We start from the raw sequence: 27,328 nt of genomic DNA, 5'->3' as shown, positions 1-27,328 counted from the left end.
AGCTCCAGGTTTTCAGAATTTTGGAGGTGGTTCTGATATAACACGGCCACGGAGGAAGGGGCTGATAAGACCAGGGAGCACCCACTCGAGACACAGGGTATATGTGGAGGAGGGAGGGACAGAACCATTTCCCAAAAGAGTGACGTGTGCTTCTGGACAGACAAAATGACTGAGTTTGCTCTCTCTTCATTCACTTCCAGAAACAGTACACCCTTGCACATATGGCTTTTTGCATAGTAACAGAATCAATGTCCTTTGTTTAGCAAGTTTTAACACCATCACTAGACTCTCCATGTGTGCACGCCTGTGGAAAACTTGTTTTTCTCTCTGGAATCTCGTATCATCTTCTCTTTGTCCCTATTGTTCTGAAATTTCCTGCCAGTGTAACTTGGCATAGACCAATTTTCATCTACTTTTCTGGGAACTTAGTGGGCCTCACTATGGTAACGAATGTTCTTTGGAGTTCTTGAATTGTTTTCTTGGAGTATTTCCTCCTCTCTGTTTCCTCTGTTCTTTCTGGAACTCCTGAAACTGAGATAATAGACCTCCTAGACTGGCCTTCTAATTTTCTGATAATTTCTCTCTGTTATTTTCCATGTTGGTGGTTTTGCTCTACTTTCTGCGACACTCCCATACCCGCCTTTACAGATCTTCTGTTCTCATCTTCCTGGGTGCTATCAGAGTTGTAACTCCAAGAGCTGTGTTATTTGTGCATAAAATATCGTTTGACACAGAAGAAAGGCTTGGGCTTTTTTTTTTCGAAAGCATCTCCACGTGCAAAACACAGAACCAAGTTCCTTCTGTGAGACTGGTTTTCACAGTATCAGGTCCAACTCAAGAAAGTAGTTTCAACTCCACACAATTAGCAGCTAAAACCAAGACTGTGCAATTGCCGAAGTGCTGATTTTACTGGCTCGCGTGGAACTAGTCAATGACAATGCTGCGTGGAACACTGGACCAAAGGAAACATCACATTTGGAAGCACTGGAAATGAGGGACGTCTGGGTGGCTCAGTGGTTGAGCATCTGCCTTCAGCTCAGGGCCTGATCCCAAGGTCCTGGGATCGAGTCCCATATCGGGCTCCCCACAGGGAGCCTGTTTCTCCCTCTGCCTATCTCTGTCTCTGTCTCTGTCTCTCTCTCTCTCTCTCTCTCTCTGTGTCTCTCATGAATAAATAAAATCTTAAAAAAAAAAAAAAAAAGGAAGCACTGGAAATGAGCAAGGTGTTACTTCAGTAGATACAGTGACCGTAAAGCTTGCTGTATAGACTGATGACTAGAGCTTACTAACTGCTGTATTTATGTGGTACCAATTAGGAGCCGGAAAGGGAAACATCTGGAAGAACTTCCAACCATCCAAGACAATCTGCTGGGATGAAACATTCAGTGGTAATGGATACTTTGAAACTCATGAGATATTTTGGAAACACTGTGTAAGTCTGGGTACCGATGGTATAGACAGGATAGACTATCTATCCTGATGGTATAGAGGTATCAAGAATCCACTGGGGGGCAGCCCAGGTGGCTCAAGCCAAGAAGCACGCAACTCTTAATCTCAGGATCGTGAGTTCAAGCCCCTCATTGGAGATTACTTTTTTTTTTTTTTAAGATTTTATTTATTCATGAGAGACACAGAGAGAGAGGCAGAGACACAGGCAGAGGGAGAAGTAGGCTCCATGCAGGGAGCCCTATGTGGACTCGATCCCAGGACCCTGGGTCACACCCTGAGCCAAAGGCAGAGGCTCAACCTCGGAGCCACCTGGGCATCTCAGGGAGTGGGGTTTTTATAAAATGACCCAAGCAGGTTATGGGTTCCCAGAGTGAGATTTGAGAGCCGGAGGCCCTGAACGCAGAAGCCAGCAAAGCGGCCTGTTTGCAGCGGTCCTCGGCCAGTCACCCACGCCGTCACCTGTGGGCTGTGCTTGTCCCCCCTGGGAGTCAGCCCTAGCCCTAGTTTCCTACACCTCTCTGCAATCTTGGCAAGTGCTACTGGCTTTACCCGAAAAATAAGTCAGAATCTGACCCTTCCCACCAGCTCCACTGCTACCCCTTAGATACAAGCCACTGTCACCTCCAGCCTGGAACCTGGCTGTGGCGTTCTAAGTGGACCCCAGATTCTGCAATTCAGACCATGTCACTCCTGCTCAAAACTCCCCAGTGGCTTTTCTCCTTCACAAGGCCCTATGAACCCAGCCCCTGTGGTCTCTCCGCCTTCACCTCCCACTCGTGTCCCCTTCCCCACGTCGGGGCTGCCATAGAACTAAGCCAGCACGCTGCCCCTCATGAGGGGCCTTACCATTCCCTCTCCCTAGACTGTTCTTCCTCCCGGAGCCACATGGCACGCCTCCTCACCTCCTCTTCAGAAGTGTTGTTTTTGTTTTTGTTTTTGTCTTAAGTAGGCTCCACACCCAGCCTGGAGCCCAAGGCAGGGCTTGAACTCACAACCCAGAGATCAAAACCTGAGCTGAGATCCAGAGTCGGATGTTTAACCAACTAACTGAGCCACCCAGGAGCCCCATCTTCCTACAGACCTTTACCCAAACATCCCTGACAGGGTGAAAACTTCCCCGGACACCTTAACAGACACGTCACTACCTGCCCTCTCCTGCCCCTACGCTTCCTACCCCACTGCCTAGCTTTCTTTCTTTTTCCTCCTTAGCTCCTACCACCATTTACTATTTTTCTTATTTGTATCATTTACGGTCTCCTCCCTACTAAAATGTACCCTCTAGGAGGGCAGCGATTTTTGCTTTCGTGTGTCATAGATGTATCCTGAGCATATAAAATAGTGCCTGACACACTGATTGTTGCCGAGTGAATATTTATGTATTTATTTAAATTATTTATTTTTAAGTACTCTCTACACCCAATGTAGGGCTCGAACTCATGACCCTAAGATCCAGAGTCACATGCTCTTCTGACTGAGCCAGGAAGTGACCCATCCAGTGAATATTCATTGAGTGAAGGAAAGTAAAAACATGAAACAGAGTCATGGGATCATTCATTCATTCATTACCAGCATAATTACCAATGTGAATTAATGACAAGATGAATTAATTATTTACAAGGGCTCCAAAGGTAAAATACAGTGTATTATTAAGACATATGGTGTAAGAGGTCCCCCTGCCTGGAGCCTCAGGGAAGGCTTTCTTGCTGGGACCTCAAAGATAAGTAGGAATTAGCTGGGCAGAGAGGAAGGGAGAAGAATATTCTAGAAAGAAGAAATGGGCTGTGCAAGGGCCCTGAGGCAATAAAGAGTATATGGCACATTCAAGCAAACCAGGGGAATCCAGCGTGGAGAAGAGGCAAAGGTGGTGGGCAGGGCCAGGTCAGGCCTGCCTGCTGTGCTGTTAAGGGACTTGGATTTTATTCCAAGAGCTGTGGGAAGCATTACTTCAAGGGCTCAAAGCAGGGGAGCAACTTCATGTCACAGGCAGTTTGGGAAGGTCACCCTGGAAGCTGGACTGGATGTGCTGACATGGAAAAACATTTGAGACAGATTCTTTTTTTTTTTTTTTTTGAGACAGATTCTTAAAGAAAAAAGGCAGGTTGCCAAATGCAACACACAGAGCTATCCCAGTTATGAGAAAACAAGCAGACAAAATACAAGTCTGAGTGAAAACGCAGTCGAAGGTCTAAAAGGACACACATATAATCAATAGCATAAGTTGCCTTCTCAGGGAGCCGTGGACTTGGGACTTGGGAAATTAAACATTGCTTTGGGCTCAGTTTTATTTGAACTTTACAGGGATAGTAAATGTCTGTATTACTTAATTAAATAAAAGACCAAATAAATAAATAAATAAATGTCATTCTAAAAGAAGCCAAGGAACAAAGAGGTTGTTTTTTCCAGTAGCAGAGCCTTAGATGAAGGTTCTAGTACAGGTGATATATTAAGAAAGGACCCCCAGGAGAAACTGATAAGGGAGTGTGGGACGCAGGACAGGAATGGGGAAGAGAGCAAACAAAGATGTGGTTTCAGACAAAATCCCGAAGGGGGTGGGGAAGCCTCTGCTTGATCCAGCGGGAACTGGGAGTTCTGGTGTGGAAATACAACCTCTGTGACGTCTTGCCCTGAAGCCATGAAGCTGGGCCTTCCTTTCTACTCTGATCTGTAGCTGGCTAGAGCATGCCTGTTGTTGCGGGGCGTGGGCAAGGCATGGGGCCAGGGTAGGAACTAAAACTCCCTGGTACCTCCAGCTCTTCTGAGGACACAGTGACTCTAGTAGCTGAGACCAGGCTGCAGACAGCTCCCATGGCCCCCTCACCCCCACCACCCTGGCTGGGATCCAAGGAACTCTGGATTAAGCATAACAGTGGCCAGTACAATATTAATTTTAAAAAGTTTGCAATGAAAAAAAAATAAAATAAAAAATAAAAAAGTTTTCAATGGCTAATATGTGTACATGGATGAATAAAAAATTCACTTGGTGCAAAAGCATATACCTTGTCCCTAGCCATTTTTGCTTTGCTTCAGAAGAACTAAATTACCAGAGATATTCTGGTACAATCATGTGTGTTTATATATATGTGTGTGTGTTTATATATATTATTTTATATATACATATATATTTTTAAATTTCCAACCCTCTTATCAAAAAAAAAAACAAAAAAACTGGGATGCCTCAGTGGCTCAGTGGCTGAGCATCTGCCTTTGGCTCAGGAGTCCTGGAGTCCTGGGATCGAGTCCTACATCAGGCTCCCTCCAAGGAGCCTGCTTCTCCCTCTGCCTATGTCTCTGCCTCTCTCTCTGTGTCTCTCATGAATAAATAAGTAAAATCTGTAAAATAAATAAATAAAGCACTTATTTAAAAATAATAGAAGTGCTTGATCCAAGGTTATACACAGTTAAATAAATTTTTTTCTAAAGATTTTATTTTTTAAAAGATTTTATTTATTTATTTATTTTTATTTATGATAGTCACACAGAGAGAGAGAGAGAGAGAGAGAGGCAGAGACACAGGCAGAGGGAGAAGCAGGCTCCATGCAGGGAGCCCGACGTGGGACTCAATCCCAGGTCTCCAGGATCACGCCCCGGACCGAAGGCAGATGCCTAACTGCTGAGCCACCCAGGCATCCCTGGACCTTCTTTGATGTGAAATAATAAGCATCCTTATTGCTTAAACCAGTTTCAGCTGGGATTCCCGTTCTGGGCTACAGAAAACGTTGTAGCTGATTCATCATCATCAACTGTCCCTCACTGCGGTCTTCACGGGTATGGTGCTGAATCTAGATCATGCGTGCAACGCGCTCACCGTGCTTTACCTGAGCACACATACTGTTATGATGATGTCCGGCAGACAGATGGCTGAGAGGTACAGCAACCTCAGCTGAGGCCGGAAGACTGTGTCTGACTGTGATATGCAAGACCTTGGCCTTCTGAGTATGAAAGAATACGGTGAAGGCAGGAAACTGTCCTCAAACAGTAAAATGGTACGAAAGGCCCTGGCCCAGCAGGATACTTGTGAGCACTGTGCCCACATCATGCAATGTCCAAGCTGTGTGGTCATCTTGCACTACAATTACTTCTTTTAATCCTGTCAGGGTTGCTATCAAAAAGTTCAGCAATGAATCACTGCCACATAACAATGCTGTGAATCGGGACGCCTGGGTGGCTCCATGGTTGAGTATCTGCCTTTGACTCAGGGTGTGATCCTGGGGTCCTGGGATCGAGTCCCACATCAGGCTCCTGCAGGGAGCCTGCTTCTCCCTCTGCCTATGTCTCTGCCTTTTTCTGTGTGTCTCATGAATAAATAAAATATTTAAAAAACAAAAAACAATGCTGTGAGCTAATATGGAGATTCAAAGAGCTCAGCATCAGGCCTTGGGCTTGAACTCAGGCCTATTTGCCTCCAAAATCTGGCCTCTTTTCAGCACAAACCATAGGCACATATTCCCAGATTCAACAACATAAAATCATAACAGAATGGCCAGTGTTTTCTGAAGTACATTTGTTGTTCTGGCCTGTCCAGCACTCCTTCTTTATCCTTTTGTGGGGAAAAGCCTCCTTTTTTTTTTTTTTTTTTTTTTTTTTTAAATAAGGAACCATTCTACGCGATCTGACTGATACTGATTGTAGCGTACCTATTCCTGGTGTTGGGGTGGGCATGATCATGTCCTGCCCAGTAGGGTGTCCTATCTGCCTAATCTCATGGATTAGATCAAAGAATGGGTACTTTCACTAATTGAGGCCATTAGAGTCCTTCTGAGATATTTTCTCTCATAGCTTTTGGAGAAAATTGTCTTTTTCTCCTGAAGTTGCTAAGCTAACTCTTAGACTGCTGGAGGACATCGCACTTCCCACACAGAGAACCTGGGAAGCAAGAGGAATGGAAGATGTCATTTGAGCTCCTGGATCCAGCCATACCTGAAATCAGTAGTGTGATATTTTACGTTTCCTGGTATCATTTTTCTTCAGTTTATTTGATCTCAGTTTCTGCCTGTTTTAAGAGAATCAGTCCTATCATATATCATAGTCTCCAATACTGACACATGTGCTCTGAGTTCTCTCACATACATGAAGATGCCCTATGTATAGCTCAGGGTCAATACTAAGAACTTGCTTGAGAACTTTAAGATCCTGCTCATTTTACATAAGTACCACGTAAAGAGGTGAGTGGGATTCTGATCCTTTGAAGGTTCCTGTGGAGCACAAGGTCTCACGCCACACCATGGAACTAAAAGGCCTCGGGTTCTCCTTTAGGGTAGGGCAAAAGGAGCTGAGTACCAGTCAGAAAGATGGCATTAGGCAGGAGTGGGCGAGTGCAGTTTATCATCTGTGGCCCAATTAATTGCACAGGCTTTGGGGGTAGTGACTTGGTCTGAATCCCATCTCTATCACTTAATCTGTATATGGTCCTGGGCAATTCACTTTCCCTCTCTAAGCTCCAGTTTTCTCAACTGCAAAATTGGGCTAATTATGGCAGTCCTAAAGATTTGTTTTGAGAATTAATAAAATAATACCCATAGCCATGATTCATTTTACTTCCAGATGATAGAATCCCAAATCAATCTATCTTTAATTGTAAAAAAAAGAATTTATTGCCTCATATAACTGAGAAGTCCAGAAGGAACAGCTCGCTTCAGGCTTAGCTGGATCTAGAGGCTCAAATATTGTCATCAGAAACAACCATGTAGGGCAGCTCGGGTGGCTCAGTGGTTTAGCGCCGCCTTCCGCCCAGGGCGTGACCCTGGAGACCACGGATCGAGTCCCGCATCGGGCTCCCTGCATGGACCTTGCTTCTCCCTCTGCCTGTGTCTCTGCCTCTCTCTCTCTGTCTCTCATGAATAAGTAAAATCTTTAAAGAAAGAAAGAAACAACCCTGTAGTGGCACCTGGGTGGCTTAGTTGGTTAAGCATCTGCCTTCGGCTCAGGTCATGATCCCAGGATCCCGGGATCAAGCCCCATGTTGGCCTCCCTGCTAAGTGTGGGGCCTGCTTCTCCCTCTACTTCTGGTGTTCCTCCGGCTTATGTTCTCTCTCTCACTCACTCTCTCTCTCAAATAAATAAAATCTTTTAAAAAAAAAGTGATGGGAAAAAAAACAAAAGAAAGGAAAAAGAAAGATCTAGCTTGCACTGCCTGCAAGAACCCCCAGGGGTCTTCTTCATCAACATTCATTCATTTAACACAATTTTTTTGCTATCACTTAATTCCATGCTTCCTCCATTTTTTTACTTTTTAATTTTTTTTAATAATTTGTTTATTCATGGGAGACATGGAGAGAGAGAGAGAGAGAGAGAGAGAGAGAGGCAGAGACACAGGCAGAGGGAGAAGCAGGCTCCATGCAGGGGGCCTGATGTGGGACTGGATCCTGAGACTCTGGGATCAAGCCCTGGGCTGAAGGCAGATGCTCAACCGCTGAGCCACCCAGGTGTCCCTCCACGCTTCCTCCAAAGGAACTCTGCTACCCTCTTGAATCAAAACAGGATAATGTAATAGGTTATATATCTTGTCTAGACCAGTGCCTCGCATTCACTCAACAATATTTATTGGGCTTTTATTAACATTGGAGAGGAGCTCAGATCGCAGCTGTGAACACCATAGGTGATCCCTCTCCTCCTGGGGCTTGTATATTCTAGCAGAAAAAAAGATAGTCAAAAAGAACAATTTGAATGGAGACAAAAGACATTCAAAGTCATTTTTTTTATTTTAAAGATTATTTATGATAGACATAGAGAGAGAGGCAGAGACAGAGGAGGAGGGAGAAGCAGGCCCATGCCAGGAGCCTGACGTGGGACTCAACCGTGGGACTCAATCCTGGGACTCCAGGATCTCGCCCTGGGCCAAAGGCAGACGCTAAACCACTGAGCCACCCAGGGATCCCCAAAAAAAGGCATTCATAAGACTAATACATTCTGGGGGGAAAAAAATCTAGTCACCTGGGCCTCTTCTTTACTGAATAGCCTTTTGTACCTTTGGAATTATATACTTGATTTCTCATTTTTATTTATTATTTTATTTATTTATGAGAGACAGAGAGAGAGGCAGAGACACAGGCAGAGGGAGAAGCAGGCTCCATGCAGGGAGCCCGATATGGGACTGGATCCTGGGTCTCCAGGATCACGCCCTGGGCTGAAGGCGGCGCTAAACTGCTGAGCCACCCAGGCTGCCATTAATTACTCATTTTTAAAACATTGATTTATTATTATTATTATTTTAAGATTTTATTTATTTATTCATGAGAGATACAGAGAGGCAGAGACATAGGCAGAGGCAGAAGCAGGCTCCCTGCTGGGAGCTCCAAGAGGGACTTGATCCCAGGACCCCGGGATCACGACCTGAATCAAACACAGATGCTCAACCACTGAGCCACCCAGGTTCCCCAAAACATTGATTTATTGTTTTTTATTTTTTTTTATTTTTTAAAAATTTTTATTTATTTATGATAGTCACAGAGAGAGAGAGAGAGAGAGAGAGAGGCAGAGACACAGGCAGAGGGAGAAGCAGGCTCCATGCACTGGGAGCCCGATGTGGGATTCGATCCTGGGTCTCCAGGATCGCGCCCTAGGCCGAAGGCAGGCGCCAAACCACTGCGCCACCCAGGGATCCCTGATTTATTATTTTTTAAAAGTAAGGATCCGGGACTTCTGGGATCGAGTCCCACATCGGGCTCCCGCACGGAGTCTGCTTATCCTCCCTCTGCCTATGTCTCTGCCTCTCTCTGTGATTCTCATGATTAAATAAATAAAATCTTTAAAAAAAAAAAGAAAAGTAACACCATAAAGAGATACCCTACATCCCTTAAATGGTTAAAGTAAAAAGACTGACAATGCCAAATGCTCAGGAGGATATGGAACAACAGAACTTCTCATGTACTGATGGTGAGAATGTAAAATGCTACAACCACTTCAGAGGACAATTTTGCAGTTTCTTACAAGATTAAATCTATGGTCCAGCAATGCCACTCCTTTATCCAAGATAAATAAAAACTCAGGTCCACAAAAAGATTTGTATAAGAATATCATGCAAATTTGGGGCTGATAACAACCGCAAACTGAAAACAATGCATCCGTCCATCAACAGAAAAATGGATAACAAATTATGCTATAGTTATATAATGAAATACTACTCATCGATTTCAATCAACTTTTAAAAATTACTGATGCACACACCCATATGGATGACTCTCAAAAAAGGAGGAGAAGAGGAGAAAGAATATGGATGAATCTCAAGAAGATTATGTGGGAACGAAAGAAGCCAGACTCAAAACAACATCCTATAAAGGTGCCTGGGTGGCTCAGGTAGGTAAGCACTGACTCTGGATCTCAGATCTTGATCTCAGGGTTGTGAGTTCAAGCACTGCATTTGGGGCTCCAGGCTGCGCAGAGAGTCCACTTAAAAAAAGAAGGGCAGCCCGGGTGGCTCAGCGGTTTAGCACCGCCTTCAGCCCAGGGCCTGATCCTGGAGACCTGGGATCGAGTCCCACGTCAGGCTCCCTGCATGGAGCCTGCCTGTGTCTCTGCCTCTCTCTCTCTCTCTCTGTGTCTCATGAATAAATAAATAAAATCTTTAAAAAAAAAAAAAAAAAAGAAGGAAAAAGCAACATATTGTATGCTTCGATTTATATTGTTCAGGAAAAACTTACCTAAGGTCAGAGACGTGGGTACAGTGGTTGCCTGGGGTGTGGAGTGTGGGATTCATTGGGAAGGAACCCCAGAGAACTTTCTGTGGGGGCTGGAAAGGTTCTGTCTTGAGACAGATGTGGGTCACGGGGGGTGTTTTCATTTCTCAAAAGTGGAACTGCATGTGTAAGTCCTGTCTGTGCACTTCATCAAACGTAAATCATAACTTCTTTAAAAAAAAAAAAAAAGTGTTAGAGTAGGGGAAGTTACCGTAGACTAGGGAATGTAGGACAGGGTCACTCCCTGCGGGTGTGCGTGGACCCGGGAGGTCAGGGAAGGCCCTCGCTAGGCAAGCAGGGTTTCAAGCCTCTAGGGGGATGACAAACTGTCCCGGTGAGGCAGGATGAGGGAGGGGCGACTTCAACAGAGAAATGTGGGCTTTGTGTCGGTGGAGACCTTGTAAGACCAAGTGTCTGACGTCCCCTTGTGCCTCCAGCTTTATCTTCGCGCTTTCGCATTTCACCCACGGGACCCTCCGGTCAGCATCAGGCGAGCACACGGGGGTTCGCGGAGGTCGAAGGACTCACTGAAGACCAACCACGAGGACGTGGCGGGAGCCAGGTTTCGGGGCCGCTTACTCGGTGTCGGTTTCCCGAAACAGAACCTGACACCGCGACCGCAGCCCTCCAGGTTGGGAGGGCCGGAGCAAAGGAACGTCCTCGGGAACAAAAGAGGGGCCGGGCCGGCGCCCGCCGCTCCCACCTCCCCGGGCGCCGGCCTCCGGGTCTCCAGGGAGAGGGGGAGGGGCGGGGCGCCGAGGGCTGGCGGCACTGCGCTGAGTCAGCGGCCCCGGGGCGCCGCGGGCGGCTCTGGAACAAAGAGAGTCCGCTTGGGGCGGCGGGCGGGGGCGGGGGGGCGGAGGGGGCGGGGCCGGGGCGGGGGGCGGGGCCTCGGGCGGAGAGCGGGGGGCGGGGCCGAGCTCCCGGAGGGGGGCGGGGCCCGTGCCGAGTGGGGCGGGGCCTGGGCGGAGAGCGTGGGGGCGGAGGGGCGGGGCCCGAGCTCCCGGAGAGGGGCGGGGCCTCAGCCGGAGAGCAGGGGGCGGGGGGACGGGGACCAACTCCCGGAGGGGGGCGGGGCCCGTGCCGAGGGGGGCGGGGCCTGAGCGGGGAGCGGGGGCGGGGCCCGAGCTGGGGAGAGGGCGGGGCCTGAGCCGGGGGCGGGGCCCTGAGCCGGAGAGCGTGGGGGCGGGGCCCGGGCTGGGGGGCGGGGACTCCCCCTGGAGCCCGCCGCTGGAGAGGGCGGAGTGGTGGGGAAAGGGCTCGGGGGCACCCGGGGGGGCTCCGGCCCTCCGCGCCCCGCTCACTCCGCGGCCGCGTCTGCCCCGATTGCGCGCTTCCCCAGGCTCTGCGGCTCCGGCTGGCTCCTGGACCGAGGCCTCCTTCTGCGCGGTCCTGTTTCCTCTTCAGTGAATTGACGTGACGGGGCTTGTTTTGCCGGTGTTGGAGAGTGGGTTGAGAGAACGGAAGCCAGGGGAGTCTCCTTAACAGACATCTCCTGAGCAGACGTCTATTTTGCACTTGCTAGGAAGAACTGTCTTAATAGCTGTACTGACACTTCACTCACACATTTCCATTTATTGTACAAAACAATCCATGAGATAGGTAATGTTCTCATCCCCGTTTTACAGCTGAGAAAACTGAAGCTCAGTAGAGCTTATGTGGCATGCCCACATTAAGACAAGTGGCAAAAAAATTAAAATAAAATAAAATAAAATAAAATAAAATAAAATAAAATAAAAATAAGACAAGTGGCGGGCAGTGCGGGGCGCCTGGGGGCTCAGTTGGTTGAGCACCTGCCTTCGCTAGGAGCATGATCGCAGGTCCTGGGATCAAGTCCTGGGATAGAGCCCCTTGTGGGGTTTCTTGCTCAACGGAGAGGCTTCTTCTCCATCTGCCCTCCCCCTCATGCTGTCTCTCTCAAAAAAAGTCTAAAAAATAAAAGAAAAGAGGGCAGCCTGGGTGGCACAGCGGTTTAGCACCGCCTTCAGCCAAGGGCGTCACCCTGGACACCTGGCTCCTTCCTGCAGGGAGCCTGCTTCTCACTCTGCCTGTGCCTCTGCCTCCCTCTGTCTCTGTGTCTCTTACGAATAAATAAATAAAATCTTTAAAAAAAAAAAAGACAGGGACGCCTGGGTGGCTCAGTGGTTGAGCGTCTGCCTTCAGCCCAGGGTGTGATCCTGGAGTCCCAAGATCGAGTCCCACATCGGGCTCCCTGTATGGAGCCTGCTTCTCTCTCTACCTATATCTCTGCCTCTCACTCTCTGTGTCTCTCATGAATAAATAAATAAAATCTTTAAAAAAAAAAAAAAGACAAATAAATGGCAAGAAGCAGAACTTAAACCTTGGGTCTCACTTGGCATGTTGGGAGTTTTTCCACCCTAAGGTGCATGCTCATAGCTAGCATTCATTCATTCATTCAAAGATATTTACTGATCACCCCTATGCTAGGTCATCGGTTGGGTGTAAGGAATATAGGGAGCAAGATACAGTCCCGACACAAATGAAGCTTACAACATAGTTGGAAGACAGTGAATAATTGATGACAATAATTACTCACTTAAAATTGCAATATTACTTTAGTGGAAAAGTATAGGGATCTACAAGGATGGTGTTTCCTGAACGATGAGTGTCTATCATGTGCCGGGTTCTATCCTAAACTCTTTATGATCTGACTTGGGTTTCCTGCCCACTTAAGATCTCGATCAGACTCATTTCAACATTGTGTTAAGCAGAGTTCTAGCAGTGGCAAATGACAGAAACCTACCACAAACTAAAGCAAAGAGGGGGGTCAGGGGGAAGAGAATTACTGACAAACTAGAAGTTTGGGGTATGGCTGGATCTTGAAGGCTCAGGAGAAGTTTTCGGGGCTCCCCCTCTTTCAGCATCCCTCCATTCTTTACATGCAGCCAAGCGAGACGCCTACAAAACAGTTCTATGCTTTCATTGACTTTACAGCTCTCAGTCCCAAAAGAGAAAGCATACTTTCCAGTGGCTTCAGCATAAGAAAAGCCATCTTGGGACTGTTTTTCCTAAATTCCTTAAAGTTGTCCTAAACCTTGCAAAAGCTGAATCCTAAAGCCAGGTCTGTCTGAACGCCTCACTGTCTCCTGTCTAAGGATACAGCATTAATTATTTTTCTTTTATTACAGCCATTGAACTTAGTGTCTGTACCATTTGGCTCCAAATTAAGCATTGCTTTGTCACATTCTGCGTTATGGTGACACTAACAGGTATTGACACGGCTCCTCTCCATCATGGATTGAGGAATAGGTACATGGATATCCAATTTATTCATTCAACAAACATTTGCTGAGATTTTGATGTGCTAGATAAAACCATCTGGTAAGCAGAACAGACCCCAGTCTTGCCCTCATGGGAATTTACTGTCTGGTGGAGAGACTGCTAAACACAAATGAGCAGATAATAGTACTTGTGAGTAGCGCTATAAAGAATGGTAATGTGCTCTAAAAGATTCCAAGCAGGTGCCCCGGCCTGGTTTGGAAGGTAAGGGAAGACCTCCTCAGAGGAATGTTTGATGTGAGATCTAAAGTATGAATAGTTATTTATTTAAATTTTTTTTTTTTAAAGAACCTAACATTTTTATTTATTTATTTTTAAAGACTTTATTTATTTGAGAGAGAGAGAGCATGAGCAGGGTAAAGGAGAAGCAGACCCACTGAGCAGGACCCCAACACATGACTGTATCCCAGGACCCCAAGACCATGACCTGCACCTGAGGCAGACACTTAAGGGAGCCACCCAGGTGCCCCTTGGCCAATCTTCATAGCATATTCTCTTGGCTGTGATGATTGGCGCATGCGTGGTCACATGACATACACCAGTTCAATCAGAATGTGTTTCAGGGCAGCCCGGGTGGCTCAGCGGTTTATCACCACCTGCAGCCCACGGCGTGATCCTGGAGACCTGGGAGTCTCCCTGCATGGAGCCTGCTTCTCCCTCTGCCTGTGTCTCTGCCTCTCTCTCTCACTCGCGCTGTATCTCTCATGAGTAAATAAAACAAAATTAAAAAAAAAAAAAGAATGTGTTTCAGAAGTTAGGACAGCCTCCTCATGCCTGGCTGGCTCAGTCTCTGGAATATGCAACTCTTGATCTTGGGGTTTTGAGTTTGAGCCCCACTGTTGAGTGTAAAGATTAGTTAATAAAGAAACAAATAAACACATTAGGACAGCCCAGGGAGGATGGAGGCCATAGCATCCATTCACATGAGGACCTGAGAGCTGAGCCAATCCAGAGACCTTATCACTGTAGGATGAAGATAGACACTGATCCCTGGTGACATCTCTTGAGAGCCAGCCTAACAAGACAGGCATATGGAGGAGGAGACACGGGCACATGGGAGAGGAACAAGCAGCCAAGGTGTGAGGGTCCCTACAACTGCAGGGACCTTTCATGATGACGATTTTACCAAGAATGGCCCAGGTCCCTGCACGACTACAAGGAGTAGAGCCGCCTGCCCATAGGGACTATTCTTATGAGGGCTACTCTGTGAGAAAGACAGATGCTTCCCTGTTCTTTAAGCCCTTGCATTGTTGGGGGTCTCTGTAGGAGCAATCTGGCCTTACACCAATTAATTCAGTCTCCCTGAGGCCTCGGGAGCTCCTCCACCTTTGAGGCTCAGCTCAAATGTGCCCTCACCATGAAGTCCTCTCTGAACTCACCCACAAGGACTATCCTTGCCATGTGCATTAAATTTTTTTTTATAAATTTTTATTTATGTATGATAGTCACACAGAGAGAGAGAGGCAGAGACACAGGCAGAGGGAGAAGCAGGCTCCATGCACCGGGAGCCCGACGTGGGATTCGATCCTGGGTCTTCAGGATCGTGCCCTGGGCCAAAGGCAGGCGCCAAACCGCTGCGCCACCCAGGGATCCCGCCATGTGCATTAAAAAGAAAATCACAGGGACGCCTGGGTGGCTCAGCGGGTGAGCGTCTGCCTTCGGTTCCGGTCATGATGCTGGGGTCTGGGATTGAGTCCCTCATAAGGCTGCATTTCTCTCTTCCTGTGTCTCTGCCTCTCTGTCTCCATCTCTCAAGAATAAATAAATAAAATCTTAAAAAAAAAAAAATCACAGGCCCAAAACAATGTCACCAAACCAGTACTTAATACCTAATCTAATTGCAGTTTCAACCTACCCCAGAAATGTAAGGCTTAACTGGCCAATCAGGAACTTACTGATGAGCACCAGCTAGGTCATCTGTCACACATCCCCAGGGCAGGATGAGATCATCTGCATGATAGGACCCCTTGCCCTTCCCCCTAAGGGAAAGTGACCATGCCTAGAACAATCCCTTCTTTCTTTTTTCCTTTTTTTTTTAAGGATTTTATCTATTCATGAGAGACACACCGAGAGAGGCAGACACATAGACAGAGGGAGAAGCAGGCTCTGTGGGGAGCCTGATGCAGGACTCCATCCCAGAATCCTGGGATCACAACCTGAGCCAAAGGCAGACACCCAACCACTGAGCCACCCAGGTGTTCCTCTTTTTTTTTTTTTTTTTTAATTTAAATTCAATTTGCCAACATATAGTATAACACCCAGTGATTATCACATTGCATGCCCTTCTTAATACCCAGCACCCAGTTCCCCCAGTGCCCTGCCCACCTCACCGTCAGCCACCCTCATTGTTTCCCAGAGTTAAGAGTCTTTTAGGGTTTGTGAACAATTCCTTCTTCTCTTTGGATCATAACTTTCTTGTCCCTCCCTCCTTCCTGTAAAAACCTTCCATTTTGTACACCTTGGAGCTGCTTTCCACATGCGAGATGGGATGTTGCCGGATTCATTAATCATTTAATAAAGCCGATTAGATCTTCAAATGTACTTGATTGAATTTTTTTCAGTTTATTTATTTATTTAAGTAATCTTTACACCCAAAGTGGGGCTTGAACTTATGACCCCAGAGATCAAGAGTCTCCTGCTCTTCTGACTGAGCCAGCCAGGTGCCCCTGAATTTTTTTTAACCTGTGTTTCAAGGTTATACTCCTAAATCCTTCTTACAGGCTTCTGTTAACAGCCCCATCAGATTCCAAAGTGCTCAGGTGATGTATTGGGTGCCTCCCCCATTGGATTGGGACCCCCCCTCCAGGGACTCTGAGCCCAGGTTGTAATGGATCATTTGATTCTTCCATTCACACTCTGTGGAGGCCCATAGTGCTTGCACTTTGTCTGCAAAACTATTGGATGGACATACCAGGGTGGGGGTGGATTTTGGGTTCTTGAGGTCAGCTGACAACTTTTTTTTTTTAATTTTTATTTATTTATGATAGTCATACAGAGAGAGAGAGAGAGGCAGAGACATCGGCAGAAGGAAAGGGAGAAGCAGGCTCAATGCACCAGGAGCCCGACGTGGGATTCGATCCCGGGTCTCCAGGATCGCACCCTGGGCCAAAGGCAGGCACTAAACCGCTGCGCCACCCAGGGTTCCCGTCAGCTGACAACTTAAGCCAATGTTTATTCTTAGTGAGTTCAGTTCATGGAAGCATCCCCATCCTATTCTCCTGTGTCTGGAACAGATTTTGTCCAACGAGATTTAGAATTCAACCTCTTTTTCTGATTTCCACAAATCCCCCTCACACAGGCCTTACCATAGGTAGCGGACTTAACGGACGATTTGGTGGAGGTGGGGGGAGGGTTTTAATACATAAAGTTGATCCCTACTTTATTCTCTTTCTCAGCAACTTTTGAGTTTCCTTCACAGAACTTATCACAATTTGCAATTATTTTATTAGTATGTCTTTTAACTTTTTCTTGGTTAATTTACTCCTCCACTAGTTACAAAGTAGGAGCTGATCTTGCCCGCCTTCATGTTTGCAGAGCTTAGCGCTGGTAGGTGCAAGGTAGGCAACTGTTAAGGAAGGAAGGAAGGAAGGAAGGAAGGAAGGAAGGAAGGAAGGAAGGAAGGAAGGAATCATTGTGAAATCAGACATCTGGCTTGAATGTTCATCCTCCCCTGGGAAAGCCCCTCAAAGTTTCTCGGGCCTTCTCCCTGTCCTCTTTCTCACTTTTTTTTATTTGGAACCAGTTTGTCCTTCTAAGGCCTCCAAAATTCTCACCCAGTCACGCAGAACACATTCCATTCTCTCCAACCCCTACTTCCAAACCTGTCTGCACTCTAACAGGAGTTCAGAAGAAACCAGAGGCCTTTAATGGGAGGGAATCTCCACTGCTTAGGACACAGTTCTGGGTGTAAATGTCCCCTTTCCTCCACCAAGACAATTTTATCACTAGTGCCCTCTACAGGGCTTGGAACAGGAGGAGCTGAGGCTGCCTGTGTTGTATTAAACTCAGGGAAATGGAGGGCCTTGCCTTGAGAGAGACTTCAGGTGGTGGGGCCAAAGAAAGTGGTCACATGGGATCCCTGGGTGGCGCAGCGGTTTGGCGCCTGCCTTTGGCCGAGGGCGCGATCCTGGAGACTCGGGATCGAATCCCACGTCAGGCTCCCTGCATGGAGCCTGCTTCTCCCTCTGCCTGTGTCTCTGCCTCTCTCTTTCTCTCTCTGTGACTATCATGAATAAATAAATAAAATCTTAAAAAAAGAAAGTGGTCACAAACTCTTTGCCAAGCTTCCTATCAAAAGGTAAGGCCAGGGCAGCCCAAATGGCTCAGTGGTTTAGCGCCGCCTTCAGCCCAGGGCGTGATCCTGGAAACCTGGGATTGAGTCCCACGTCAGGCTCCCTGGATGGAGCCTGCTTCTCCCTCTGCCTGTGTCCTGCTTCTCCCTCTGCCTGTGTCTCTGCCTCTCTCTGTGTCTCTCATGAATAAATAAATAAAATCTTAAAAAGAAAAAAAAAAAAAAAAGGTAGGGCCAGTGATTCTTTCTCTTGAATCTGAGCTGGCTGGTCGCTGCTTTGACTAACGGATTGGATGGTGGCAGAAGTGACACTGTGTCAGTTGCAAACCTAGTCTTTTTTTTTTCTTTTTTTTTAGATAATCTCTATGCCCCAACATGGGGCTCCCACTCATGACCCCGAGATCAAGAGTTGCATGCTCTGCCAACTGAGCCAGCCAGGTGCCTAGCTTTTAATAGGACCTCTTTGGTCCTCCTGGAGCTCTTAGTCACCATGCAAAACTGTAACCATCCTGCTGGAGAGGCTATGAGGGAAGACTCAGGCTACACAGAGCATGTCCAGCTGGCTTCTGTTTTATTGCTGATGCCATCAAGGCACCAGGCATGGAAGTGAAGCCTCATGGGTGTCTTGGACGCTCAGATCAAACCACCCACCCATTAAATATTGCCAAGTGACCCCAGTTGATGCCATCTAGAGCAGAATAACCCAGCTGAGCCCTGCCTAAATTCCTGCCCCACAAAACTGTGAGATATATTGATATGTTTTAAGCCACCATGCTTGGGGCTGGTTTTTTATGCAGCAATAGATAATTGGAACAGAGATTACAAGACCCTTGGGGAGCCAGGCCAAGGATGCTGGCGAGGCAGCCACCAGGACTAAGGAGGGCAGGTGAGTGAGATTCTGGTGGGAAAAGGAAAGCGCCGAGAGCTTCATGTACACCCTGGCAAGGCTGTGTCTAGACTGTCACTGGCCACGTCATCGCTCCCTGGCCCACACTGAGGGAGTCCTTAGTGGTCCATGGCATCAGCCTCACAATGGAGGTGGTGATTTACCTCACACTGATGACATAGGACAGAAGGGGCATCCTTATATGGAGCTGCTAATATGTGCCAGGCACAGTGATGCATGGTTTTGTTGTTGTTGTTGTTGCTTTTACAGACCCAGCATAATCCAGAGAGAGAGAGAGAGACAGAGAGAGACAGAGACAGAGAAGGAGAGAAAGCAAGAGGGAGAGACACACACACACACAAATGCTGGCTTTGCATTTCAAGTATGTAAAACAGCTTTGGAGAGGGAAACAGAGCTGGGATTGGAGCCTGGGCTCTAGCTCTAAAACTTCGAGTTAGAGGGCCTCAAAGATGTCACGGTGGTGGTGACCACAGCCCCCCCTGGGGGGTGTGTGTTGCTGAGTGCTGGTCCCCAGCACCCATGCACTAGCCCTGGAGGAGGGGCTGTGGCGCCCCCTGCCGGGATACCTGGCCCAGAAAGAGGAGTTTGGGTGGTGTGGGGAGCCCAGGGCTCTTAAAACCCAGGGAGGGATCCCTGGGTGGCGCAGCAGTTTGGCGCCTGCCTTTGGCCCAGGACGCGATCCTGGAGACCCGGGATCGAATCCCACATCAGGCTCCCGGTGCATGGAGCCTGCTTCTCCCTCTGCCTCTCTCTCTCTCTCTCTCTCTCTCTCTCTCTCTGTGACTATCATAAATAAATAAAAATTTAAAAAAATTAAAAAAAAAAAACCCCAGGGAATCAGTCCAACTGTTCTTACCATGCCATGGAGAGCATGGAACGCCGTGTGATGCAGGCAGAGAAGTCCTTCTGCAGGGGGAAGAAGGACTTTCAAGTTGGAGAATGACCTGGTGAGGTAGATGGCCCTCTGCCTCACCGTGCCTCAATTTCCTTATTTGCAGAAAAGGGAATAACCACAGCATCTACCCTGCTATTCCTTCCTCCCTTCCTTCCTCCCTCCCTTCCAGAAAAGGGAATAACCACAGCATCTACCCTGCTATTCCTTCCTCCCTTCCTTCCTCCCTCCCTTCCTCGCTTCTTTCCTTCCTTCCCTCACTTACTCGACAAATACCTACTGAGTGCTGACAGGACCAGGCCGAGGACCATACCTAAGGTGTGACCCCAGCAGTAGCATGACCAGGAGGTCCAGCATGGCCAGTCCTTGCAGGCAACAGGGGATGGGGAGATGATCATCCTGGGCCTGGAACAATTTGCTCCCTTCCAGCAGCTCTGTTTTCACCTCTAGGCAGTGGGACTGCTTATTACAGTGGAGGTTTGGAGAGACTTCACAGGGCCACAGGGCTTCTGGGCAAGGCTGCAGGGAGGTGAGCAGATCACAGGCTGGAGAGAGGCAAAAGGAGGTGGTGGCTGGTTCTCAGGGCCAAGTTCTGTGACAGTGAGACGGGCCCTTTGCTCATTGCTATCACTGCAGAGGAAGAGAAGAAAGGCTGGGGCTGGTGAGAAAGTCTAAGCAGCTCTGAGAGCTGCCCTGGGCCAGGGAGGCCTCTGTAAGCCCCCTTGGGAGGCGGAGCTGAGAGTCCTGTCCCTCCAGACTGCTCCAGGTGTGATCTGGCAAGAAGGCCTCAGCCACTCCAAATATAATGAGTTCTTCCCCTGTGGACAGCTTTTACAGTTGCCTTTACCCACACATTATTACCCAGGGCCACATTATTAGGGTGGTTTTACAGAGAGAAATATTGAGGCTCAGAGCAGCAGGCTAACCTGCCTGAAGTGACCCATTAAACAGAGAACTCACCATCCGGGTCACTCCCAGGGCTCTATCGCATCCCCACTCCTTCCAGCTCCCCATCTACTCCCTTCTCAGGGGCCCTGAGACCTCCCCATCCCCATCCATGGTCTCAGGAGCTGTCATCTCTCAGGAGGCAGGAAGTGCCAGAGGGGGGCAAGATTTGGAGGTTCACAGGCCAGTGGAATCTCTCCTGCTCCAGGCGGGAGAGAGGACACATTCCAGGCCCAAACACTCCTCCTTCCTCCCCCACCCCTGGGGTAACAGACCCTATCTTCTTGGGATTGTTACAAAGACAACATATATGGAAATATATGTCACTTCTGCCTAGAGGGTAAGCTGTAAGAGAGCACGGGCCTCCCTGGTCTTGGTCCCTGCTGTACCCTCAGTGTCTAGAATGGTGCTTGAAACAAAGCAGGTGCCCAGTAAATATTTTTGACAGAGAATGGAACCAGTAAACTGAGACAACTCAAAAATGCTAGGTCGTATCAGTCCCCTGGTTTCTTGACTTCAGCCCTCTCTACTGGCTCCATGGAATGTTCCCCAACCCCAAGTGGAGACGTGCCCCAGGACGCAGGTTTCAACTCTCTTCCCTATCTGTGTTTATTCCTTGGTGACTTCATCCATTTTCATGACTTGAACCGTCATTTCAAAACTAATGATTCCAAACTTTCTGCATCAGCCCAGAGCTCTCCTCCTACATCCAACCACCCCCTTGACATCTCCATTTGCACATCTAACAGGCATCTCAGACTTTCCTCTTTTTTTCTTAATATTTTTTTAAAGATTTTATTTATTTATTCGAGAGACACAGAGAGAGAGAGAGAGGCAGAGACACAGGCAGAGGGAGAAGCAGGCTCCACGCAGGGAGGAGCCCAATGTGGGACTTGATCTGGGGACTCCGGGATCGTGCCCCAGGCCAAAGTCAGGAGCTAAACTGCTGAGCCACCCAGGGATCCCTCAGACTTTCCTGTCCAACGCCAAAATGCTGAAGTCCACCCCAAACTTTCGCCTGTTGTGGTTGACCCATCTCAAGGGCAGCTCCAGCCTCTACTTGCTCAGGCCACAAACCATGCGGTCCTGTTTGAACCCTGTCTTTCACTCACCTCCCCCATCAACTCCATCAGCAAATCCTGTTGGTCTTACCCTCAAAATGTATTGAAATGCAGTCGACTCTCACCCTCTTTACTGCTGCCACCCTCACTGAACCCCCAGCATCTCTCACCTGGATGACCTGATGGCATCTGACCCGGTCTCTCTGTTCTAGCTCCTGACATCCCAGTCTCTTCATCACATAGTATCCAAAGGGATCCTCTCAGCTCTGTGCTCTGTTCTCCAGTGGTTTCCATCTCACTCAGATTAAACACTGAAGCCCTTATGATATCCTTCAAGGTCAATAGTATCAGACATGGCTACCTCTTACCCCCTCCTTCTGTGACTTCATCTTCTATCATTCTCTCCTTTCCATGCTATGAACCTCCCTGGCTTTCTTGCTTCCCTCCAATATTCAGGCACGCTCCCACCTCAAGGCCTTTGCATTTGTTGTTCCTTTGCTTTCTACCTAACCTTCTTCTGGTCTTTTATTTCTCTTCCTTACCATTTTGCTCTGTGACACTTCTCTGATACACCATGTATTTACTGGTTTATTTATGTCGTTCCCCTCCTCCCTAGAGCAGGGATTGCTTCTTGCTTTGTCCACTGCTATAGCCCCAATTCCTGGTACATAGTAGGTGCTCAATAAATATTTGAAGGATGAATTTAGATGTTTGGGTCCCAGGGAATTAGAACCTGGTATGCAAGTGGAATCCAGAAATCTGTATTTTAAAAAGGCATCCTGAGTACAGTTAGGGTTGAAAAGCCCTGTTCCAGAATGTCAGCAGTTTGAAGCATCCCAGGAATATTGTGCAAAGTCCAGCCCTCTCATTTCACCCATGAAGTCACGAAGGCCAGAGGTAGAGAAGCTGCCCCGGGGCCCTGGGTGGGTGCAGGGCAGGAAGAACTAGAATGTAGGTCCTGGAAGCCCAGCACAGGGTTCTTTCTGCAGCTCCAGCCTGCCTGGGCCTGCCCAGTCTGATTCCAGGGCAGACTCTAAAGAGAACTGCTGAGTCACTGGAATGGAGACTCAGGGCAGGGTGTGGCCCCCAGCTCAGATGGCAGTGGGACAACTTGGAGGGGCCCTCGCCTTTTCCAGGTGACTGAAGCTGAGGGAGGGAAAGGCAAGGGCTTGGGCCTGCCTTTGTCAAAATTAACCTAGTGGTGAAATTATGTCGGTATTTAAATTCAGGAGTAGATCACAGCCTTTAAAGTGACTGACCCATTAAACCATGTGCGTGCACACACACACACACACACACACACACACGTACTGTAAGATTGTAACAAAATCCAGCTCAGTGGGAGAAAGATTTAAAGTCTAGCTCTGGTATGAGGAAGCTGACAAGTATAATTTGGTGGGACCTCCATGACATTGGAACAGGGGGAGGTCTAAAAATGTCTGGATGCCTCTTTACCCAGGTCTAGGATTTCCCAAAACTGGATCACAGGGGCTCTTGCAGGGGGAAAAAAAAAATGCAGTTTTCCTGTCACTGCCTAGGAGATGTTGGGTTCAGTACATTTTGGCCCAGGATCAGGAATTTGGATGTTAACAGATTCTTATGCTCTGGAAACTTGAGAAACACTGTCCTGGGCTGGCAGCCTGTGGAGTAGTGAATACTGTCAGGCAATGGGGCCTTGGTGTCAGCCCCTGACCCCCCATCTGTTGAGAAATCACAAGATCCAATTCCAATGTATTAAAGAGAACACTAAAAAAATAAAATAAAATAAAAATAAATAAAGAGAACACTAGTGTGTCTATAGTCCCAGTAGGCTCTTACGCTTGGGAAAATTCATATTTTCATTTTAAAGAATGCTTTGGGGGCAGTCCCGGTGGCGCAGCGGTTTAGCGCCGCCTGCAGCCCAGGGTGTGATCCTGGGGACCAGGGATCGAGTCCCACATCGGGCTCCCTGCATGGAGCCTGCTTCTCCCTCTGCCTGTGTCTCTGCCTCTGTGTGTGTGTGTGTCTCTCATGAATAAATAAATAAAATCTTTAAAAAAAATAAAGAATTCTTTGGAAGCATTCTTAGCAGTTACTGGAAAATGGCCTGTCCTACCTGGAGTATTCTAGTGTGTGGAGATTGCTGGGAGGTGGCCCCAGGATGACAGGAGCTGGGGGGATCTTCACTGGACTTTGTAGGCAGACCAGCTTGATGACCGGTTCCAGAGTCATGAATTAACTGGTTCCAGAGTCCTAGGTATGCCTGCCTTCCACGGTTCATGCTGACCATTACCCTACTGTTCTAGCTCACCCAAGTTTGCACAGAGTTCATGGTCACGCATGCATCCTCAAGAACACACATCTACAGAGGGTTGTGAGAAATCTGAGGTCTCTTCCAAGCAAAACACTGCTTCCAGCTTTCCTCCTCTACCCCATGCTTCCAGCTCTGCCAGCTCTTGCTAAAGGACAGCTCTAATGTTTCTTAAATTCCACATGAGTGAAATCATATGGCATTTGTCTTTTTCTGACTCATTTCACTCAGCATTATACTCTCTACATCCATGTTATTGCAAGTGGCAAGATTTCATTCTTTTTTATGGCTGAGTAGTATTTCACTATATATATATATATATATATATATATATATATATATATATATATCACATCTTTATCCATTCATCAGTTGACGGACATTTGGGCTCTTTCCATAATTTGGCTAATGTTGATAATGCTGCTAAAAACTTCAAATTAGTATTTTTGTATCCTTTGGATAAATACCTAGTAGTGCAATTGCTAGGTCGTAGGATAGCTCTATTTTTAATTTTTTGAAGAACCTCCATACTCTTTTCCAGAGTGGCTGCACCAGTTTGCATTTCCACCAACAATGTAAAAAGAGTTCCCCTTCTCCACATCCTCACCGACAGGTGCTTCCTGTGTTATTAATTTTAGTCATTCTGATTGGTGTGAAATGATAGCTCATTGTAGTTTTGATTTGCATTTTCCTGATGATGAGTGATGTTGAGCATCGTTTCATGTGTCTGTAGGTCTTTTCCGGAAAAATGTCTACCCATGTCTTTGGCCCATTTTTTAATAGATTAATTATTTTTGGGGTGTTGAGATTTATAAGTTCTTTATGTTTCTTGGATACTAATCCTTTATCAGATATGTCATTTGCAAATATCTTCTCCCCTAAAGACAGCTCTAACAGAATAGCTTCTGCTCAAAATCCTTCTGTAGCTCCCACTGACATCACTCAGGCCGATGCGTTCTGATTTGACATCAGGGCTGCTATGACCTGGATACAACTCCTAGTCTGGAAGGTAGAATAATGGCTCCCAAAGGTGTCTACATTCTAACCCTTGGCATGTGTGAATGTGTTACATGGCTAAAGGGACTTTCAGATGGGGAGGTTATCCCAGATTATCTGGTTGGGCCCAGTCTAATGATATGAGCCCATAAAAGTGGAGACCCTTTCATGGTTGTGGTGGAGATGTGGGTAGAGATAGAAGGAGGGTCAGAGAGATATGACATTGCTGGCTTTGAAGATGGAGGAAGGGGCCATGAGCCAAGAAATGCAGGTAGACTTTGTATTGTTTGAAGACACTAATGTTGTGGTAATCTATGACAGCAATAGGAAACTAATACATTTCCCATCAAAGATCAAAGCTTCCTCCAACCAGTTTGTCCCTGGCTATTCCTCCCCCCAACACCACGTGTTCTCCTTCCTCCACATCTCTGCTCATGCTATCGTCCCTGTCCAGATGGCCTCTCACCTGAGCTCTTATTGACAACTGTCTTTCAGGGACACCTGGGTGGCTTAGCAGTTTGGCGCCTGCCTTTGGCCCGGGGCGTGATCCTGGAGTCCCTGGATCAAGTCCTGCATTGGGCTCCCTGCATGGAGCCTGCTTCTCCTCCCTCTGCCTGTGTTTCTGCCTCCCCACCCCCCGATCTCTCATGAATAAATAAAATATTTTTTAAAAACTGCCTTTCACTCCACCCTGTCCTCAGCACTGACCACCTGCCAGCAGCATTCACCCTTCTGTGGCCCAACCCGTGGGCTCCCCACTAAACCATAAACTCCTTGAAGGTGATGTCTGTGATTACTTTCCTCTGAACTCCATGACCAGGAGTGCTCCACAGAGGTTTGTGGAATGAACCTGAGGCATCTTGCGTAGACCCTTCTGCTTCTTAGCTGCTAGCCACATTGGGATTACCTGGAAATCTTAACACAAGTCCTAATACTACCAAATCACCAGGGAAGAATGGGAAGTAGCTCCACAGGTTATTATTGGGGGATGGTTTCCAAGATTCAGAGTTAGGTAGAAGAAGCAGGAGGAAGTTGAAGATTGAGTAGAGCATGTTGCCATTCATGTGAAAAGGGGAAAAAATATTTATGTAAGCTAACAGAGAATTCTCTATGTTTAGAAAGACATGAAAAATAGGTAAAATAGGTAATAAGACATAAACCCCTGTGACTTTCTGAATTCTGTACCATATATATATGGTACCCAGTCACAAAAGTAAATAAAATTTCGAATATCCAAAATACTGATTCTGGCTGTTATTGCCAGAAAAGATCCAGGATGTCCCAGGAATCTGCATCTAAAGCACCGTCCGCCAGCTCATTCTAAGTCAGGAACTGAACTGTCAGGAAGAGGGCAGAGTTGAGATGCAAAGGGTATTTGGAAGCATAAACTTATGATCCACTTAATCAGAAAAATAGGTAGAAAGCTCTCCAGGGGATTGTGAGCCAGGTTTGGGAATCTACTGATTTAGCCCCACCTCTGCATTTTATGGATGAGAGAAGAGAAGAAGAAGGGCACCTGGGTGGCTCAGTTGGTTAAGCGTCTGCCTTTGTCTCACATCATGATCCCAGGGTCCTGGGATGGAACCCCACTGTCAGGCTCCCTGCTCAGCTTCTCCCTCTGCCCCTCCCTCTCCTCATGCTTGTGTTCTTTCTCTCTGAAATAAGTAAATATTTTTTATTTTTTTTTTTTTTTTTTTTTATTTATTTATTTATGATATTCACACAGAGAGAGAGAGAGAGAGAGGCAGAGACACAGGCAGAGGGAGAAGCAGGCTCCATGCACAGGGAGCCCGACGTGGGATTCGATCCCGGGTCTCCAGGATCGCGCCCTGGGCCAAAGGCAGGCGCCAAACCGCTGCGCCACCCAGGGATCCCATGAAATAAGTAAATATTTTTTAAAGAGAGAGAGAGAGGGAGAGTGACTTCCCAAAGCTACACAGCCAGTCAGAAGCATAGGCCAGTACCCCAGGAATGACAGTGACATTGACTCTCAGCCCCTGCTCACCCTCAAGCAGGGACCCTGCTGACTCACTCACAGGGCAGGAGGAAGAGAATGACAGAGAAGAAAACACCATCTTTAATCAACCCACCTGCACAGAAACAAGGGTACAGTCCCTGCCTTGCAAGGTCCCAGTGGGAAAAGAACTTGGTCCCCTTGCAAAAACCATCTTATAAAAACAAAAGGCTTCAAAGCACCAGTGGCTAAACCCGTTGAATAGAAAGGAGGCTGGGGGTGGGGGTGGGAGGTGAGGGCTGGAGGCAGAAGGTGGCCCAGTGGCAGGATAGCAGCCAGGTCCAAAGGGGGCTGCCCCCTTCTTGAGCTGAACCCCTAGCTACCTGGGCAGACTATATGGGACCGCAGTGCCCGGGGTGACCAGTGGAACTCCTGGGGCTGGCTCCTTAGCACAGCACTGCAGATGGGATGGTGTGGTGTGGTCCTAGCTCAGGATAGTTTGGCCTTAGATGGTAGGGACTGCTAGATCTGATGGCAGAGAGCAAGGAATGGAGTGTCACCACGGGCTCAG

This window comes from Canis lupus, chromosome 2 (genome assembly GCF_003254725.2).
Source record: "Canis lupus dingo isolate Sandy chromosome 2, ASM325472v2, whole genome shotgun sequence".
NCBI classification, from domain to species: domain Eukaryota; kingdom Metazoa; phylum Chordata; class Mammalia; order Carnivora; family Canidae; genus Canis; species Canis lupus.
The sequence above is the reverse complement of the archived record's forward strand: the minus strand, read 5'-3'. Positions refer to the sequence as shown.